This window comes from Citrus sinensis, chromosome 1 (genome assembly GCF_022201045.2).
Source record: "Citrus sinensis cultivar Valencia sweet orange chromosome 1, DVS_A1.0, whole genome shotgun sequence".
NCBI lineage: Eukaryota > Viridiplantae > Streptophyta > Magnoliopsida > Sapindales > Rutaceae > Citrus > Citrus sinensis.
Genome location: NC_068556.1, coordinates 13,685,460 through 13,706,129, shown reverse-complemented (window position 1 = coordinate 13,706,129; position 20,670 = coordinate 13,685,460). Strand labels below are relative to the sequence as shown.

The window sequence follows — 20,670 nt, the reverse complement described above, 5'->3', positions numbered from 1 at the left end:
AAGGGTCTGGAAACTTACCTAAAATCTTTAATGAAACGTTTATAGAAACCAGCATGCCCAAGGAAAGATCTTACTTCTCTGACTGTTTTAGGTAGAGGAAGATTAGAAATGAGATCCATTTTGGCTTTGTCAACCTCAATACCTTTGCTTGAAATGATGTGACCGAGAACAATACCTTATTTTACCATAAAATGACACTTCTCCCAATTTAAGACTAAGTTCTTCTTAACACATCTCTGCAGAACTAGTGTTAGATGATGTAAACATTGATCAAACGAGTCACTAAAGACAGAAAAATCATCCATAAAGACTTCAAGGAATCGTTCAACCATATCAGAAAAAATGCTCAACATGCATCGTTGAAATGTAGCAGGTGCATTGCATAATCCAAATGGCATCCTCCTATATGCAAAAGTGCCAAAAGGGCAAGTGAAAGTGGTTTTCTCTTGATCTTTTGGTGCTATGGGAATTTGATTATATCCTGGGTAGCCATCTAGAAAGTAATAAAATTCATGGCATGCTAATCTATCAAGCATTTGATCAATAAATGGTAAAGGAAAATGGTCTTTATGTGTGACAGAATTCAATTTTCTATAATTAATGCATACACGCCATCATGTAGTTACTCTAGTTGGTATCAATTCATTATTAACATTCGTAACTACTGTGACTCCTGACTTTTTGGGGACAACTTATACAGGACTGACGCATGAACTATCAGAAATTGGGTAAATGATACATGTCTAATAGCTTAAGGACTTTTGTTCAAACAACTTCTTTCATATTAGAATTTAACCGACGTTGCATTTCCCTAGTAGATTTAGCATTTTCATCGAGGTGAATGTAATGCATGTAGTCTACTGGGTTTATACATTTGATGTCTGCTATGGTCCATCCTAATGCTCCTTTGTGCTCTTTTAAAACATCCAACAACTTACATTTTTGTTCGTCATTTAGGGATGATGAGATGATTACCGGTAAAGTACTTTCTTCTCCCAAAAATGCATATTCCAAAGTGTTGGGTAATGGTTTGAGCTCGAGTTTCGATGGTGATTCTGATAATGGGATGAGTTTCATTTCTGATGGTGCTAGTTGTTCAACTCTTGACTTCCATTTATTAGTGTCCATAGATGGTGCTGAGTCAAGTAGGGCGTTGACCTCATCGACCGATCTGTCAATATCAAAATCCAAACCAAAGTGAGTTAAACATGTTTGTAAAGGATCATCACTAAGATTTGAAAGAAAAGTATTATCAACTATTGTTTATATTAAATCCACATCAACAATTCCATCATCTGCATTGTGAGGCTGTTTGGCAATGTTGAAGACGTTCAGCTCCATAGTCATGTTGCCGAAGGACAACTGCATATTTCCAGTCCTGTATTGAATGTGAGCATCCGCAGTTGCCAAGAAAGGTCGGCCTAGAATAATGGGGATGTGCTTCCTTGAATCCTGTATTGGTTGAGTGTCAATTACAATGAAATCAACAGGAAAATAAAACTTGTCTACCTGGATAAGCACGTCCTCCACAATACCACAAGGTATTTTCGTGGATCGATCTGCAAGTTGTAACACCACTGGAGTTGGGTGTAATTCTCTAAGTCCAAATTTCAAAAATACAGAGTAAGGTAACAAATTTACACTAGCTCCTAAATCCAACAAAGCATTCTCAATTGTGTGGTTCCCTATACTACATGAGATAGTGGGGGAGCCTGGGTCTTTACATTTCAGAGGAATTTTGTGTTGGAGTATAGAACTAACATTTTCTATTAAAAATGCCTTCTTTTAAACGTGAATGTTTCTCTTTTTAGTACAAAGGTCTTTAAGAAACTTGGCATAAGATGGAACTTGCTTTATAGCATCAAGTAAAGGGATGTTAACACTTACCTGTTTGAAGATTTCGATAATCTCACCTGTGGATTTTTCCTTCTTTCCTTTAGCTAACCTTTGAGGAAAATGAGCTTTAGGAACATATTCTTGTGGGTTGGTTTCTTCTCTCTCTTCTGATGGTGAGTCCTCAACATTCACAGGTACAATTTGATTTTCTTTTGTCACCGGCATCTCCACTTTGTTGTCGACTTCTTTTCCTTTTCGCAAGGTCATGACTGCTTTGACCTCTCCATGCTGCTGTGGTGAACTGGTACTTACTTCATGTGCTCTTTTAGGATTAGGCACTAGTTGACTTGGAAATTTACCTTTTTCAACAGTCATTGCCAAGGTTTGAACTGAAAAAGCAAGTTGTCCCACCATCTTCTCGAGGCTTGAAACTGATTGGGCTTGTGAGTTGAAACCTGCTCTCAACTCATTTCGTAGTCCATCAATGGTGCGGTTCTGTTGCTCAATTGTGGAGTGAGTAACATTCTTGAAATTCTAGAATGCATCCTCCCATGGTCTGGGTTGAGAGTAGTTCTGGTTTTGATTGTATGGTCTTAATGGTGGCTGAGAGGCTTGAGGATTTTAAGGAATTGGTGGAGCTGGAGCTGCTGGTCCATTCTATTGGAATCCTTGAGACCATGAAAAATTGGGGTGGTCTCTCCATCCAGGGTTATATGTGTTGGAGTATAGGTTGTAATTCGATGGTTTTCTCATTACACCTATGGCATTGGCTTGATCTGAGTATGAGTCATGGTCCTGTGGCTCTGTTGATTTAGCAGTTGATAACGATGCTATTTGTCGAGAAAGACCTTCAATTATCGCTTTGACTTCTTTAATTTCTGAACTCGACTCGCCAATGCGAACCTCATTTACTCCCTTAATTCTTTTAGTGTTCCTAAGCGATCGACTCCGTTGTTGGGAATTATCCGCTTGTCGTTGGAAGAATTTCCAAATTTCTGATGCACTTTTTGACATTAGCTCTCCTCCACTTGTTGCCATTAGTCATTCTTGCACATTCGGCAATAATCCCTCCAAAACGTATTGGCATTGGTGTCATTTCTCATACCCATGATGTGGACACTTCAAGAGTAGCCCATTGAATCGATCCCATGTTTCGAAAAACTGCTCGTCCTCTCTCTGAGTAAACTCTAGGATTTCCCTGCGAATAGCATTGATTTTATGCACTGGAAAATATTTATTCAAAAATTTAGTTACCATTTGTTCCCATGATGTAATGCTATTAGCAGGCAAAGTATTTAACCATGAACGAGCTCTATCCTTTAAAGAATATGGGAATAGTCTAAGTTTTATATGATCATCTGAAAAATTCTCATATTTAAATGTTTGACAAATAGCATGAAAATTATTCAAATGATTATATGGGTCCTCATTTTCTAGGCCATAGAATGTTGGGAGACAATTTAGCACACTAGGCTTTAGTTCAAAACTCCTACCAGCTACATTTGGGTATCTTATGCATGATGTGCTCAAATTAGCTAAAGGACTGAAGTAGTCCTTAAATGGCCTCTGCTGTGGTTGCAAATCCATTTTATTTTTAACTTGCTTGTGTGTGCGAAGTGTTTTTTCTAGCTCAAGGTCTATAGGTTCAAGATTAGGTAATAATGACCTACGACCATACATGCAAAACAAATAAAATAAAAATAAATATGGGAACAAAACAAACAAAAATAAAGAAGAGGGAGAAATTACGATACTAACCTTATTGAGCTATTACAACCTTACTATAAAAACACACTAAAAAAAATACGTGAAATAAATTAACTAAAAATTAAATTAATAAGATAAACAAAAATTACAAAGAAAAATAAATTGAAAATTAAATTACAGAATTTTAAAGAAGAGAAAAAGAAAAAAAATACTAACCTTTAAATGTAGATTCATTTTTTTCTTTTTTTTTAATAAAAAAATACAAGAAAACAATTAAATGGAATTATTAACAAAAATTAATTCTATGAATTAAAATTACTTACCTCCCCGGCAACGGCGCCAAAAACTTGTTGTGCAAATTTTATTGAACTCGCAAGTGCACGAATCTATTGTAAATAGATTAATGGAGACGAGTGTCGATCCTACGAGGAGGTGGATTTTAATTATATGTAGAATTAATTCTGTACGATGATGTGGCATTGACTGATGAGGTGTCACGATCCTGTTGGACTAAAATTCTTATGTACTGTTGATGGTGACGTGGCAGTATATCAGTGGACCAAAAATCTCGCGTACAGTACATGCATCACACAGGATTATTTTCAACCAAACCGCGTCACTGTTCAACCCGGGTCAAACCGTATTACTGTTCATCCACGTGGTCAAACCGCGTACTGTTGACTGATGATGTGGCGCAATCCAAACTGTTTTTAATCCGATGACCATGATTTACTCCATGTATCCATAAAAAAAGGGCCTCCCCCTAATTTCATAGCTCTGAATCTATTTTTGGGATCCATTTTCTGTAATTCCTTCTTCATCTTGTATTTTCTACATATTTTAATAAATTTCCATTTTGCCCCTAGTTCAATTATGAGTAGCTAATTTTCTTTCAAGCTTGGGTTGAAGGTGAAGTCTTAACATGTGTCATGGGCTTTATTTGGTAAATTTATTTTCTCTTCCCCTCTAGTTTTTGTGGATGTTTTGACTTTTCGTCGACAAATAATAATAAGCTTGTCTAGATACCGCCCTAATTTCACCGGCTCCCTAGTACAAGATTATTATTATTTGGCACGATAAACCCTTAGCACCATATTGATTAGAGTGTGGTTCATGAGATGTGGATTCCCTTCTCATGATTTAATTGGTATTAATAAGGAATATTTAGCCCATAGTGCATGTTGATACGGATCCAGATACACAAGTACGTCAATTTAATAGATTTTCACTTCAATTTATTCTCGTCATTTCAATTCAAATTTTAAGATAATTTAAGTCACTTTCACCACCACATCATCGATCCATCTATGTGAACAGTGTCGTGAACAGTAACGTAGACAGTACCGTACACGTGAATAGTACCGTACATGTGAACAGTGCCATTTTTTCTTTTATGCTCCTCCTAAGGTTTTCGACCGTCCTGAGTTCAAAAGTGATGTCCGTTTTGCCGTCTGATCTCTCGTTTATTGTGAAATGACTATGATGCTCTTAAAATACATAAAATACTTAATTAAAATAAAACACACGGAATTAAATCAAAAGAAGGTTAAATACATAAAAGTAAGGGTGTTAGTAAAACTTGAAGTGTAAAATGACGATTTTCTCCTTTATAAATATACATTTTCTAACACTCAACAATTAAGACAAATCTTTCAATGAATTTACTACAGTCTAAACATAAATAGAGCGTCCAACTCTATTTATCAACTGCGAACTAAATTTATTTAATCATAAGATAACTTGTATTTATGTCTTCTGTGAATCCATATGATTATCACATAAATACATATAATATGATTAAACAGACCTTTTTTCATATATATTTATGCAATTGAAAATATCTCAAATATTTTATTAATCAGAAAATAAATTAATATGCTTTAAAAGAGCATAAAATCCCAACATTAACAAACAAAAGCATTTTTTTTTCTTCAGTTATCAAGAGAATTGGTGACTCACATCAAGTAGGATTCAACTGTGTTACCTCGCATAGGTGCATTGAGAGAGGTTGCCTCTTACTTATCATAATTTTTTTGTTCTTAAAATGGATTATTGTGTAGAAGCAACTAACAGTTTTCTGTTAATTCTCCTCTTCTTGCTTTCTCTATTGTTGGTTTAGAATTTATCATTACATACCGATACCTTTTCTCCCATCTGGTTGTGAATTTGCAGATGAATCTGGAATATTTTGCCATAGACACCAGGTACGTGAGATGACTTCGATAAGTGGAATTTTCTAAGGATCATAGATGATAAAGATTCAGGGAGTCTGATTCCATTTTCCAGAGTCATGTGTTTTATCAAGTTTACTGCTAGATTCCATGGTCATTTTCACCCTTCACTATGTGGAATTTATCATACATTCACAAAAAATAAAAAAAAATAAAAAAAGTAGAATTCATCATATATAGTAACGATTTCATCAGTGCTTGTACTGTGAGTAAACTGAAACTTGTGTAGCTCATTATCTATGTATGTAGATGTCAATAAATATCTATAGTTCATTCTATAATGTTCCACCTGTTTAAAGATAACAGGTTTTTAGTTTATACTTTTTTCTACAATTCATAAACGGGCGTAACAACCATGAATTTTATGCAAATATGTATTTTTTTCCCTCTTCTTTGCTCTATCGTATTTTCCACCGATTCTAAAAATGTTCTCTATTCTTTTTAGGAAATTGTTAGATCTTCTTAACTTAATGAAGGCAAGTTCCAAGACTGTCAATGATGAGATGTCTGACATTATAAGTACTAGACTCATGGCATATGCTTTGCAGACTCCAAGCAGGTTCTAAAATATTTGTAACCTTAAGTGTCATTAAATGCTAAGCATGTGTTGTCGACAAAAATTTTAGACTTTTAAAGTCACATTTTTTCAGGGAAAAAAATGATTTCTTGTTTTCATTCTTTCACCAAGGATAGGCATACAATGAAATCTTGATGGACCATTTTCTCTGATTTCACCAATGAAGTTTTGAACTTAGATTACTGATGGCCTGTTCATCAAGAAGATTCTTTTGCTCTTATTTCTAAAAGTTCTGGATATAACTTCATGCTTGTTTTTCCTAATTATGATCGGGTTACTCGTTTTTATTTTTCTTAATGTTTTGAAGCCCCTGTAATATTTTTGCCCTTGTTTTGTCAACTGTGATTTTCTTGAGTACAGGGTTGTCACTGATGATGAAAGGGCCTTAGAGGAACTTTTTGATGATGAGGAAAGTTCTCAAAAAGCTGATGCATGCCTTAATGTAATGGCTACATGTATTGCTACGGTTTTTGCTTCACTAACGATAATTTTCAATGATTTGTTGAATTTGATTTCAAGCATGGTAAATTTCCTAACGCATGTATATAATTGATCTTTAGGAATTTCCTTTGGTGCGCTATCGAGCTGCCAAATCACTTGATGCAATGGCAATAACAACTTTACGTGATCTAGTTCCTACGAAGCTTGCTGGCGGAGTCTGGAACTGTCTTATGAAATATAAACAAACTATTGAAAATTTTCCTGTGTCAAAAACCTGTGAGTTGCTTATACTTGTCTTTCTGTTGATCAGGTTTTGTGACGCATTGGATAAGTTTATGGATTGCTTACTACATGACTTGTCTGTGTTACTTGTAGTATATGTTTAATTTCCGTTTCTAGATTGCTCCTATCATACAGAAGTGGACATATGATGCCATTTGCCATGATTTAGTGAATTTAGAAGGAAATAAATATGTGAATGAGGTAAGTTCTAATTTTTGAAGTTCTATTTATTCTCTTGAATCTTCTGGAAGATCTCTTTTGGATATCTTATAACAAGATAAAACTATGCATCAGGTTCCAAGCAAAACAGGCGGTCCACCAGAGGGGGAAAAAAAAGAATTTCTTTTGGAGGAACATCATCCCATCTGGGTTGAACTTCTTTTTGCACTTATAGCATATGTGTCTTTTAGTTTTTACTTTTTCTTTCCCCTTTTCGTTGTTGTGTTTTATATAAATTATATGAATGCTCTTTTTAATCGTCAGGCTAGTGAACGGCTGCATGGGAAAATGACCGGCTTTGTATCAAAGAAAAAAACTGCACAAATTCCAAATGGCTCAAGGTTGGTGAAATTTTATCAGCATTGGTATAATCTCATTGGAGAACATGCTGTACACACAAGTTACATTCTTAGATATAATTTTTTTAAGAAGTATGTTAATTCAATTTCTGTCTTTTGATTTATGATTTACAGATTAATTTTAGAAGTTTAGTGCTGCGAAGATGCTAAGAACTTGTTAAATAATAATGAAATGAAATGTATGAAAGGTTGGCATGGACTTCTATATAATGATGATGTTGATAGAGGAGAAACTTGAGAGTCATATCATGTCTTTTACCTTGTCCCTTTCATTAGATCTGCTAATATAAGGTGTATTGGTACATCGATATGTATTCTCTAGTTAAATGAAAATTTAGATCAAATCATAAATTAGGTAAAGAACCTTTGGACATTTTAATGAATCATCCTTGGCCTTCATAACTTATATTAATGCCATAGATCATTAATGTTGAAAAGTCAAAATTGGTGATTTGTTTATTCAAATTAGTTGAAAAAGAAGAGGTGAGCACATGCATAATTGACTTTTGGAGGAGTTAGGAACCGCATGCATGATTTCTTTCAAAAATGAAGAATTTTTGCAATTTTATAAAGACTTTTTTTATGCAATTGAAGTTTTTTTCAAAAGGTAGAAATAGTGGCTGAAATCATTGAAATAATTACATGAAAAATTGGATCTTAGGTGCTAGCTTGGTGCCTATAAATAGAGAGCATTTCTTCATTCCATTTCATTCCAAAAGTTGTTAAGCTTATAAGTTTCTAAGCTTTTGAGAGAAGTGTGTCTGAAGAATTTATCTTTCCTACAAAGTGTGAAAGTACTGTGTATATTTTGAAATATGAGTGTGCAACCCAAGAGGGGGGGTGAATTGGAATTTTAAAATTTATCCTAGCAAATCCACACAACAAGCAATCTAATGTCTTAATAAAAATTGAAAGCAATAAGTTCAATTAAAAGCACAATAATTAAAGAGTAAGGGAGAAGAGAAACAAACACACGAATTTTTACGTGGTTCGGCAATCCCCGCCTACGCCTACGCCCACGCCTCCAAGCGATCCAAGCTTGAGGATTTCACTATCCAAGCCTTTCCAAGGCTTCAACGATTACAATTGACTTCGAGGTGTCAATAAACCTTTACAACTAAGAGATTATCTCCCAATCTCTTCACTCAAGCGTCTCACACACTCAAACTCTTACAATTGAGATGAATAAATGAAGGTTACAATGAAACTCACTCAATGAGTAGATATTAAAAAATGAAGAACAAGAAAAGATTCAATGTTTGTATTTCGTAAGTTTGAAGGCTCAAGATATCACGTGTGCTTTTTTTTTTTTGCTTGTTGGAGAGCTTAAAAATGAGTTGGATTTGAGTTCTTATAGTTTGAGCTCAAAAACTAGCCATTATGTACATTTTGGTCGTAACCGGATTGCCGATTATGGACATTCAGTAATCCGCTTAATGTTACCATTACAGCCACAATTTTGAATTTATGAACATCCGGTATGCCGCTTTGTCAAGTCCGGATTGCCGCTTATGCTTAGAAGCTTACTACCCAACAATCAGATTTCTGTTTGTCAGGATCCAGTAAGCCGCTTTCAATTTGGATACATTCTACCCAATATCCGGATTGCCGTTTATTAGTATCCGGTAAGCCGCTTGCTACAGTAACTACTACAGTGAAGTTTTTCCTAAATTTATAGTTGGACCCTAAAACTTTATAAAATTGTAGTGTGGCCCAAAATGTTATGAAAGTTTACAAAAAGGTCTAATTTTAGAATTTTAGAATAATGCTTTGTCAATCCCATAACTTTTTAAAATTATGATTTCACCCAAACTTTTTGAAATTATAGAATGGCCCAAAAATATTTAAATAGTATCAAATAGGTCCAAATCCGAAATTTAAAAACACTATCATTTTAGTCCAAAATACTTTAATTCCATAACATCATTTTCTTATTATAAAAGCACAATTCATACATCTTTGCTTAATAAATACATGTGGTTTGTTATCATCAAAATCAATATTTATAGCCATATAGGCTAACTGTTGTGCAAATTTTAATGTACTCGCAAGCGCATGAATTTATTGTAGTATAGATAAATGGTGACGAGTGTCGATCCCACGAGGAGGTAGATTTTAATTGTGTAGAATTAATTTTGTAAATGGGTGATTGGATTTGTGGTGGAAATGATTTGGAATATGCTAAAACTTAAATTAAAATGGCGAGAATAAATTCTAAAATTGGTATTGAAATGACGAGAATAAATTGAAGAGAATTCTATTGAAATGACATACTTGGGTATCTGGATCCGTATCAACATGCATCATGGGCTAAATAATCCGTATTAATGCCAATTAAATCATGAGGGGGGAATCCACACCTCATGAACCACGCTCTAATCAATATGGTGCTAAGAGCTTATCGTGCCAAATAATAATAACCTTGTACTAGAGGGCCGGTGAAACCAAGGCGGTACTAGACAATATTAGTATTATTTGTCGACGAGAAGTCAAAACATCCACAAAAACTAGAGGGGAAGCGAAAATAAATTTACCAAATAAAGCCCATGACACATGTTGAGACTTCACCTTCAACCCAAGCTTGAAAGAAAATTAGCTACTCATAATTGAACTAGGGGCAAAATGGGAATTTATTAAAATACATAGAAAATATAAGATGGAGAAGGAATTACAGAAAATGGATCCCAAAAATGGATTCAGAGATATCAAATTAGGGGGGGAGGCCCCCTTTTTATAGATACATGGAGTAAATCATGGCCATCGGATTAAAAACAGTTTGGACGCTCGGGATTGCGCCACGTCATCAGTCAACAGTCCACGGTTTGACCACGCGGATGAACAGTAACACGGTTTGACTCGGATGAACAGTAATGCGGTTTGACTCGGATGAACAGTAACGCGGTTTAGTTGAAAATAATCCTGTGTGATGCATGTACCGTACGCGAGATTTTTCATCCACTGATATGCTGCCACGTCACCATCAACAGTACATAAGAATTTTAGCCCAACAGGATCGTGACACCTCATCAGTCAATGCCACATCATCGGTCAATGCCACGTCATCGATCCGTTTATGTGAACAGTGTTGTGAACAGTAACATAGTTAATACCGTACACGTGAATAGTACCGTACATATGAATAGTGCCATTTTTCCTTTTATACTCCTCCTAAGGTTTTCGACCGTCCTGAGTTCAAAAGTGATGTCTGTTTTGCCGTCTGATCTCTCCTTTATTGTGAAATGACTATAATGCCCCTAAAATACATAAAATACTTAATTAAAATAAAACACATGTAATTAAATCACAAGAAGGTTAAATACATAAAAGTAAGGGTTGTTAGTAAGACTTGAAATGTAAAATGACGGTTTTCTCCTTTATAAATATGCATTTTCTAACACTCAACACTAACATATTTGAGTTTCTGGGAAGTGACATTCGTTACTCAAATATTTATACTCTATTAATTGTTAAATAAAGAATTATTCTTTCTTTCCTCTGTGGATATAGATTTAATTACCGAACTATGTTAAATAATTATGTCATTTATTTTTCTGTAATTATTTGGTGTGCTTGATCCGCATTTCGCGCACAACGAGTGGTATCAGAGCCGACGTTTCGTACTTAGGGAGATACGGTACTGTTTACGTATACGATATTATTCCCGTATACAATACTGTTCATAAATATGGTGGAGACGGCCATTTATACTTGGGAGACAGTCTATTGTAAGTAATGTGTATTTTTGCATGTCTAGGAAAGTTCTGTCAACAATGCAATAAGAGCCTAAGGAGTCTGGGTTTTAAGTGGGACTGTTGTGACCCCTCCATTCTCCTAGAAACTTTCCTGGTGCATTTATTCATTCGAAATTAACATCATATAGGCTGTTTTTCAAGTGGAAATAGTTTGTTAAGAAAATGGTAGAATGTGAAACTTCCAGAATTAGGGAGGGATCTACCCAGACTATTTCAAGAGGCACTTCAAGTGGGAGGCGAGATTTGTCGAATCGCTATTCAGCACCTGTTATAGGAGGCCAAAAGATCGATGTTGAAAAGTTTGATGGGAAAATCAACTTCGGCATGTGGAGGCACGAAGTTATGGATGCCCTTATTCAAATCGATCTCGATGTTATTATGAAAAATAAAAGACACACGTATGATGAAGAAATTTGGGATCGTATGAATGAAAAAGCATGTGGTCAGATCAGATCTTGTTTGACCAAGGAGGTAAAATACTTGGTGAAAGATGAAGAGTGTGCAATGACTTTATGGTATACATTGGAGAAGAAGTATTTGCTGAAAAGTCCTGAAAATCGTCTTTATGTAATGAGCCAAGTATATGGCTTTCGAATGAAGCCTAGGGTGTCAATGCACGATCATGTCTCAAGATTTAAAATGTTACTTGTTGATTTGAAGAATCTTGATGAAGATATTAAGGATGAAGTCAAGGCTATGATTCTGTTACACTCACTACCAGAGGAATATAGCCATTTTGTGACTACCTTGATATATGGGAAAAGCGTGATCATCTTCAAAGATGTTTGCACAGCATTGACCAATTTAGAAATTTGGAATAATGATAAACATTCCGAAAGAGTATCGTTTGAAGCTTTGTTAACCAAAGAAAGGGCGATGTAGAAAAATAAGAAGCATGGTGGAAAGAATTCTCGATCCAAATCGGGAAGCATAAATATAGCTCAAGACGAGTGTGCCTTTTGTCATGAAAAAAGCCATTGGAGGAAAGATTGTCTAAAGGCTCAAAAGAGAGATGGGAAGAAACCAGCAGCAGCAAATATGGCATGTAAAGATGAGGACTCTAATTATTCACTAATTATTACTCCTGCAATATACGTGGCTAGTTCGAGCGAGTGGATACTTGATACTGGAGCAACCAATCATTTGTGTCCCATTAAGGAATGGTTTATGGATTTTCGTAATCTGGAATCCGGTGCAGTTATGATGGGGAATTATCAACCTTGTCACACAATGGGGATAGGAACAATTCGTCTCAAAATGTTTGATGGAATGATCATAAAAGTAAAAGAGGTTAGATATGTTCCAGCTTTAAAGAAAAATCTAATTTCTGTGGGTGCTCTAGAAGCTATTGAAAATGGCACAATAAAGTTCATATATGGGGCTATGGTGATTCTACAAGGAGTTCGGCGTCAAAATTTGTACTATTCAAGGAAGGTACAACTGATGAAGCAAATGTTGTTGAGGCGAACAGTGACACCACCAACTTATGGCATGTACGACTGGGACATGTTGGAGAGAAGTCTTTGCAAACTCTGATGAAGCACGAACTCTTAAAAGGTACCAAAACCTTTAAATTAAATTTCTGTAAGCATTGTGTAGTAGGTAAGAAAACAAGGGTCAAATTTGGTACAGCTAATCACGATACTCGTGAGATCCTTGAATATGTTCACAGTAATGTATGGGAACCAACCAATACTGCATCAATTGGTGGAAGCCATTATTTTATTACATTTGTTGATGATTTCTCTAGATGTGTGTGGGTGTACACCATGCGAGTAAAGGATGAGGTTCTAGAGATTTTTATGAAATAGAAGAAACTGGTGGAGACTCACACTGGTAGAAAGATCAAAGTATTACGATCTGATAATGGGGTGAATATACGTCTGATCCATTCTTTCAAGTATACCAGAAACGAGGGTATTAAAAGACATTTCACAGTGAGACTTACTCCGCAACAAAATGGTGTGGCTGACCGTATGAATCGTACTTTACTGGAGAATGTATGATGTATGTTATCTAATGCTGGTTTAAATAAAAAATTTTAGGCTGAAGCTGTGAGTTACGCAAGTCACTTGATAAACCGGTTACCTTCTACTGCAATTGGAAGTAAAACTCCTATGAAAATGTGGTCTGGAAAGCATGCACAAGACTATGATTCCCTTCGTATATTTGGGTGTCCAGCTTATTATCATGTCAAAGATGGTAAACTGGATCATCGTGCTAGAAAAGCTATCTTTGTGATATTCAAATGTCGAGTAAAGCGCTTCAAGCTTTGGGATCTCGAAGATAAAAAGTTTATGTGTAGTAGAAATATCACATTTAATGAAGTTTCAATGATGAAAGCTTCAAGTTCTCAACAGGTGAAGAACAAGATCATAGAGGTATTGCAGTAGGTGGAGTTTGATGCACTTTCATATGTACCAATTAGTTCTACATAAGAGAATAATTCAACTATGGAGGTGACACCCAGGGTTGAAGAAGATGTTGTTTCTTCTGATATCCCACAAAATGCAGAAACAATTGATGATGTAGATAATGATGATTCTATACCAATAAGGAGGGCAAGAAAAGAGATAAAGAAACCCGGATGGCGTACAAAAGATATGGCAGTAGCCTATGCACTTCTAGTTGTTGATGATGATATCCCCAACACTTTCAGTGAAGCATTACGCAGTAGTGAAAATGATTGGTGGAAGTTAGCCATAGAGGAAGAGATGAAATCTCTCCATTAAAACCAGACTTGGGAACTTGTAAAGTTACCAAAGGGGAAAAGGGCTATTGGTAATAAATAGGTCTACATCAAAAAGCAATGATCTCTAAATCAGACAACTGCTCGAAGGAAGGTATTGATTATAATGAAGTATTCTCTCCAGTTGTAAAACATACTTCCATTCGTATCCTACTTGCCTTGGTAGCTGAATATGATTTAGAGTTGGCTCAATTTCATGTTAAGATAGCGTTCTTACATGGGGATTTGGAGGAGGAAATCTATATGACTCAGCCTTGTGGTTTCAAAGTTGCTAGGAAGGCGAATCGTGTGTGTAGATTGATTAAACCTTTATACGGATTGAAACTAATTCTTCGAATGTGTTGAGTCTGGAGAGTTATGAACTACAGTTGGCTTGATCCCAAATTTTCGGTACGTAGGCAATTACAAAGATGCAACCACTTTGGGGATGATAGTTTATTGGTAGTCGGCTCAGATTTGGACAAATCTTCACCGAAGTGGGGAATTTTTGAAAAGTCAAAATTGGTGATTTGTTTATTCAAATTAGTTGAAAAAGAAGAGGTGAGCACATGCATAATTGACTTTTGGAGGAGTTAGGAACTCCATGCATGATTTCTTTCAAAAATGAAGAATTTTTACAACTTTATGAAGACTTTTTTTATGCAATTGAAGTTTTTTAAAAAAATGTAGAAATAGTGGCCGAAATCATTGAAATAATTGCATGCAAATTGGATGTTAGGTTCAAGCTTGGTGCCTATAAATAGAGAGCATTTCTTCATTTCATTTCATCCCAAAATTTGTTAAGCTTATAAGTTTCTAAACTTTTGAGAGAAGTGAGAGAAGTGTGCCTGAGAAATTTATCTTTCCTACAGAGTGTGAAAGTATTGGGTATATTTGGGTTTTTGGGAAGTGAGATTTATTACTCAAATATTTGTACTCTATTAATTGTTAAATAAACAATTATTCTTTCTTGCCTCCATGGATGTATGTTTAATTACCAAACCACGTTAAATAATTGTATCCTTTATTTTTTTATAATTATTTTGTGCGCTTGATTACGCATTCCGCGCACAACAATTTAAACATTCAATTGATGGTTTTGAGAGTGTAAGGTTATGTGAACAATAAGGAATGGTTGATATGTATGAATGCATGGCATATAAATAGACAAAGAGTTAAGGTCAGGAGAGCTTCTTTATACATAAAAGGATATAATTAATCTCCTCCTTAAATGAAGATGATTCACATGATTGTGCTTGACTTTAGGAGTAATCTCTGCAATTCCATAGACTAAGGAATCCTCTGTAACTTTCCTTTTTCAGCTTCGTAAACTTGTGTACAGCTTCATGAACTTGTATATATAATTGCTTGGATTTACAGTAATATCTCATCCTTTTCACAATCTCTGTCTCTGACTTTATATGGTATCAGAGCAAGCTATTACTCACACAAGTCATTGATCCTTGTCTTAATCTTTTCTTTATACTTCCACCATGACCAACGAATACTCAACAGCTTCTTCTTCAAATCAAACAGCTACCAACATCTCCCTAAACCTAAACAACCTTATAGCCATCAATGTAGCCAACCAACTTCCTTTAAAGTTGACTCCTTCGAATTATTACTCATGGAAATCATAGTTCGATGCCTTGCTCTATGGGTATGATTTAGTTGGGTATATTGATGGAACAAATCCTTACCCTCCCTCATATATTGAGAATAATGGCAATAAAGTCTCAAATCCTGAGTACATTCTTTAGACAAGACAAGATAAACTCCTTTTGCTTGGCATCATTGGCTCTCTTAGCCACAAAGTTGTCCATGTGGTTCGGTCATGCAAAACTTCTGCAGAAGCCTTGACACGTTTAGCAAAAAATTATGCCAATCCTTTATCCTCAAGAACCATAGGGTTAACAGAACAACTCACCCTCATTAGTCGAGGTTCACAACCAGTAGTCGAATATCTTACTACTATTCACGACATTGCAGATGAATTGGCTTTAATTGGAGCACCTGTTCCAAATCAATACCTTATTACTCACACTTTCAACGGCGTGGGTCCCGTATTCAAGGAACTTGCAGCTACCGTGCGGGTGAGAGATACCATGATCAACTTCGATGAACTTCATGACAAACTTGTCGAATATGAATCCTTTCTCAAACGAGAGAAACTTCGATCTACTGGAAATCTTGGGAATATCACTGCCAATGCTACCCATTTCTCTTCCTAAAGAAATGGTAATCAATTTGGCAAGAAAACTTTCAAAACAACAAAGGAAGCCAGAGCCAACGACAACCCAATTTTGGAAATCAAGCCAGTGCCCTTGGAAATCAAGGTAATAATTTCAATTCAAATAATTTTGGAAATCCAAATTCGGGCAAGAATACTACTATGATTTGTCAATTTTGTGAGAAACAAGGACACACTGCACGTCAATGAAATGCTGCAAAGAAATTATTTTTTACAGCCTCAGTACCTACTACAAATCCAACCACCACTTCCAATAACATGGCATCTAATTGGTTGTTGGATTCTGGAGCATCTCATGATGTCACTTCCGACATTAGCAACCTATCTCTTCATCAACCATATGAAGGCCCTGATGATATTGTAATCGGTGATGGCACTGGTCTAAATATTACACATGTTGGCAAGTCCACTCTTTCCACTCTATCTCACTCCTTTTCACTTTTGAATGTTTTGTGTGTCCCATCTATGAAGCAAAACTTAATATCTGTCTCACAATTTTGTAAAACAAATAATTCATCCATTGAAATTTTATCCCTCTTCCTTTTGTGTGAAGGATATAACCACGGGGGCACTACTCGCGGAGGGACGGAGCAAGAATAATGTCTATAAGTGGTCTGCTAGAGATGTCTCTACAAGTATGATGAAACAAGCTTGCATGAGTATTAAAGCCTCTCTTAACCATTGGCATGATAGACTTGGTCACCCATCAACCAAAATTCTCCACCAAGTTATCTCCCAAAACAATCTCTCAGCCTTTTCTAAGTCGTCATTTTGTGATTCATGTCAGTGTAATAAAAGCCATAAATTACCCTTTGGCATGTCTAGTTTAAAGAGTCGTTATATCCTTTAGATCTTATTTACACCGATGTATGGGGTCCTTCTCCAATTAGATCAGTGGATGGTTTTTCTTATTATATTATCTTTGTAGACCATTTCACCAAATATTCATGGTTATTTCCTTTAACATATAAATTAGATGTCTTCTCCATTTTTCCAAAGTTTAAGGTCATGGTTGAAAAATAGTTTAAGGTCATGGTTAAAAAATATTTTAAGTGATCCATTAATACATTTATACTGATGGGGGAAAAGAGTATCAAGGTTTGAAAACAGTTTTTAAAACTCATGGAATCCAACATTTGGTTTCACCTCTGTTGAGTGTTAGAAAATGTATATTTATAAAGGAGAAAATCGTTATTTTACACTTTAAGTTTTACTAACACCCTTACTTTTATGTATTTAACCTTCTTTTGATTTAATTCCTTGTGTTTTATTTTAATTAAGTATTTTATGTATTTTAGGGGCATCATAGTCATTTCACAATAAACGAGAGATCAGACGGTAAAACGAACATCACTTTTGAACTCAGGACGGTCGAAAACCTTAGGAGGAGCATAAAAGGAAAAATGGCACTGTTCACATGTACGGTACTATTCACGTGTACAGTATTATCTACGTTACCGTTCACGACATTGTTCATATAGATGGATCGATGACATGGCATTGATCGATGATGTGGCATTGACTGATGAGGTGTCACGATCCTGTTGGACTAAAATTCTTATGTACTGTTGATAGTGACGTGGCAGCATATCAGTGAACCAAAAATCTCGCATACGGTACATGCATCACACAGGATTATTTTCAACCAAACCGCATCACTGTTCAACCTGGGTCAAACCGTGTTACTGTTCATCCACGTGGTCAAACCGCGTACTGTTGACTGATGACGTGGCGTAATCCTGAGCGTCCAAACTGTTTTTAATCCGATGGCCATGATTTATTCCATGTATCTATAAAAATGGGGTCTCCCCCCCTAATCTGATAGCTCTGAATCCATTTTTGGGATCCATTTTCTGTAATTCCTTCTCCATCTTGTATTTTCTATGTATTTTAATAAATTTTCATTTTACCCCTAGTTCAATTATGAGTAGCTAATTTTCTTTCAAGCTTGGGTTGAAGGTGAAGTCTCAACATGTGTCATGGGCTTTATTTGGTAAATTTATTTTCTCTTCCCCTCTAGTTTTTGTGGATGTTTTGACTTCTCGTCGACAAATAATAATAAGCTTGTCTAGATACCGCCCTGGTTTCACCGGCTCCCTAGTACAAGGTTATTATTATTTGGCATGATAAGCCCTTAGCACCATATTGATTAGAGTGTGGTTCATGAGGTGTGGATTCCCCCCTCATGATTTAATTGGTATTAATAAGGAATATTTAGCCCATGGTGCATGTTGATACGGATCTAGATACCCAAGTACGTCAATTTAATAGATTTTCACTTCAATTTATTCTCGTCATTTCAATTCCAATTTTAAGATAATTTAAGTCACTTTCACCACAAATCCAACCGCCGTCATACAGAATTAATTCTATATATAATTAAAATCCACCTCCTCGTGGGATCGACACTCGTCTCCATTAATCTATTTACAATAGATTCGTGCACTTGCGAGTTCAATAAAATTTGCACAACAAGTTTTTGGCGCCGTTGCCGGGGAGGTAAGTAATTTTAATTCATAGAATTAATTTTTGTGAATAATTCCATTTAATTGTTTTCTTGTATTTTTTTATTAAAAAAAAAGAAAAAAAAATGAATCTACATTTAAAGGTTAGTATTTCTTTTCTTTTTCTCTTCTTTAAAATTCTGTAATTTATTTTTCTTTGTAATTTTTGTTTATCTTATTAATTTAATTTTTAGTTAATTTATTTCACGTATTTTTTTTAGTGTGTTTTTATAGTAAGGTTGTAATAGCTCAATAAGGTTAGTATCGTAATTTCTCCCTCTTCTTTATTTTTGTTTGTTTTGTTCCCATCTTTATTTTTATTTTATTTGTTTTGCATGTATGGTCGTAGGTCATTATTACCTAATCTTGAACCTATAGACCTTGAGCTAGAAAAAACACTTCGCACACACAAGCAAGTTAAAAATAAAATGGATTTGCAACCACAGGAGAGGCCATTTAAGGACTACTTCAGTCCTTTAGCTAATTTGAGCACATCATGCATAAGATACCCAAATGTAGCTGGTAGGAGTTTTGAACTAAAGCCTAGTGTGCTAAATTGTCTCCCAACATTCTATGGCCTAGAAAATGAGGACCCATATAATCATTTAAATAATTTTCATGCTATTTGTCAAACATTTAAATATGAGAATTTTTCAGATGATGATATAAAACTTAGACTATTCCCATTTTCTTTAAAGGATAGAGCTCGTTCATGGTTAAATACTTTGCTTGCTAATAGCATTACATCATGAGAACAAATGGTAACTAAATTTTTGAATAAATATTTTCCAGTGCATAAAATCAATGTTATTCTCAGGGAAATCCCAGAGTTTACTCAGAGAGAGGACGAGCAGTTTTTCGAAACATGGGATCGATTCAATGGGCTACTCTTGAAGTGTCCACATCATGGGTACGAGAAATGGCACCAATGCCAATACTTTTTGGAGGGATTATTGCCGAATGTGCAAGAATGGCTAATGGCAACAAGTGGAGGAGAGCTAAAGTTAAAAAGTGCATCAGAAATTTGGGAATTCTTCCAGCGACAAGCGAATAATTCCCAACAACGGAGTCGATCGCTTAGGAACACTAAAAGAATTAAGAAAGTAAATGAGGTTCGCATTGGCGAGTCGAGTTCAGAAATTAAAGAAGTCAAAGCGATAATTGAAGGTCTTTCTCGACAAATAGCATCGTTATCGACTGCTAAATCAACAGAGCCACAGGACCATGACTCATACTCAGATCAAGCCAATGCCATAAGTGTAATGAGAAAACCATCGAATTACAACCCATACTCCAACACATATAACCCTGGATGGAGAGACCACCCCAATTTTTCATGGTCACAAGGATTCCAACAGAATGGACCAACAGCTCCAGCTCCACCAATTCCTTAAAATCCTCAAGCCTCTCAGCCACCATTAAGACCATACAATCAAAACCAGAACTACTCTCAACCCAGACCATGGGAGGATGCATTCTAGAATTTCAAGAATGTTACTCACTCCACAATTGAGCAACAGAACCGCACCATTGATGGACTACGAAATGAGTTGAGAGCAGGTTTCAACTCACAAGCCCAATCAGTTTCAAGCCTCGAGAAGATGGTGGGACAACTTGCTTTTTCAGTTCAAACCTTGGCAATGACTGTTGAAAAAGGTAAATTTCCAAGTCAACTAGTGCCTAATCCTAAAAGAGCACATGAAGTAAGTACCAGTTCACCACAGCAGGACGTGCTTATCCAGGTAGACAAGTTTTATTTTCCTGTTGATTTCATTGTAATTGA

General features: G+C 35.6%; 1 pseudogene; it reads left to right on the top strand.

Annotated features, from left to right (window-relative positions):
- Window positions 1–5,484: 5,484 nt before the first annotated feature.
- LOC102621340 (SNARE-interacting protein KEULE-like) overlaps window positions 5,485–20,670 on the top strand; it is a 35,280-nt pseudogene continuing 20,094 nt past the window's right edge.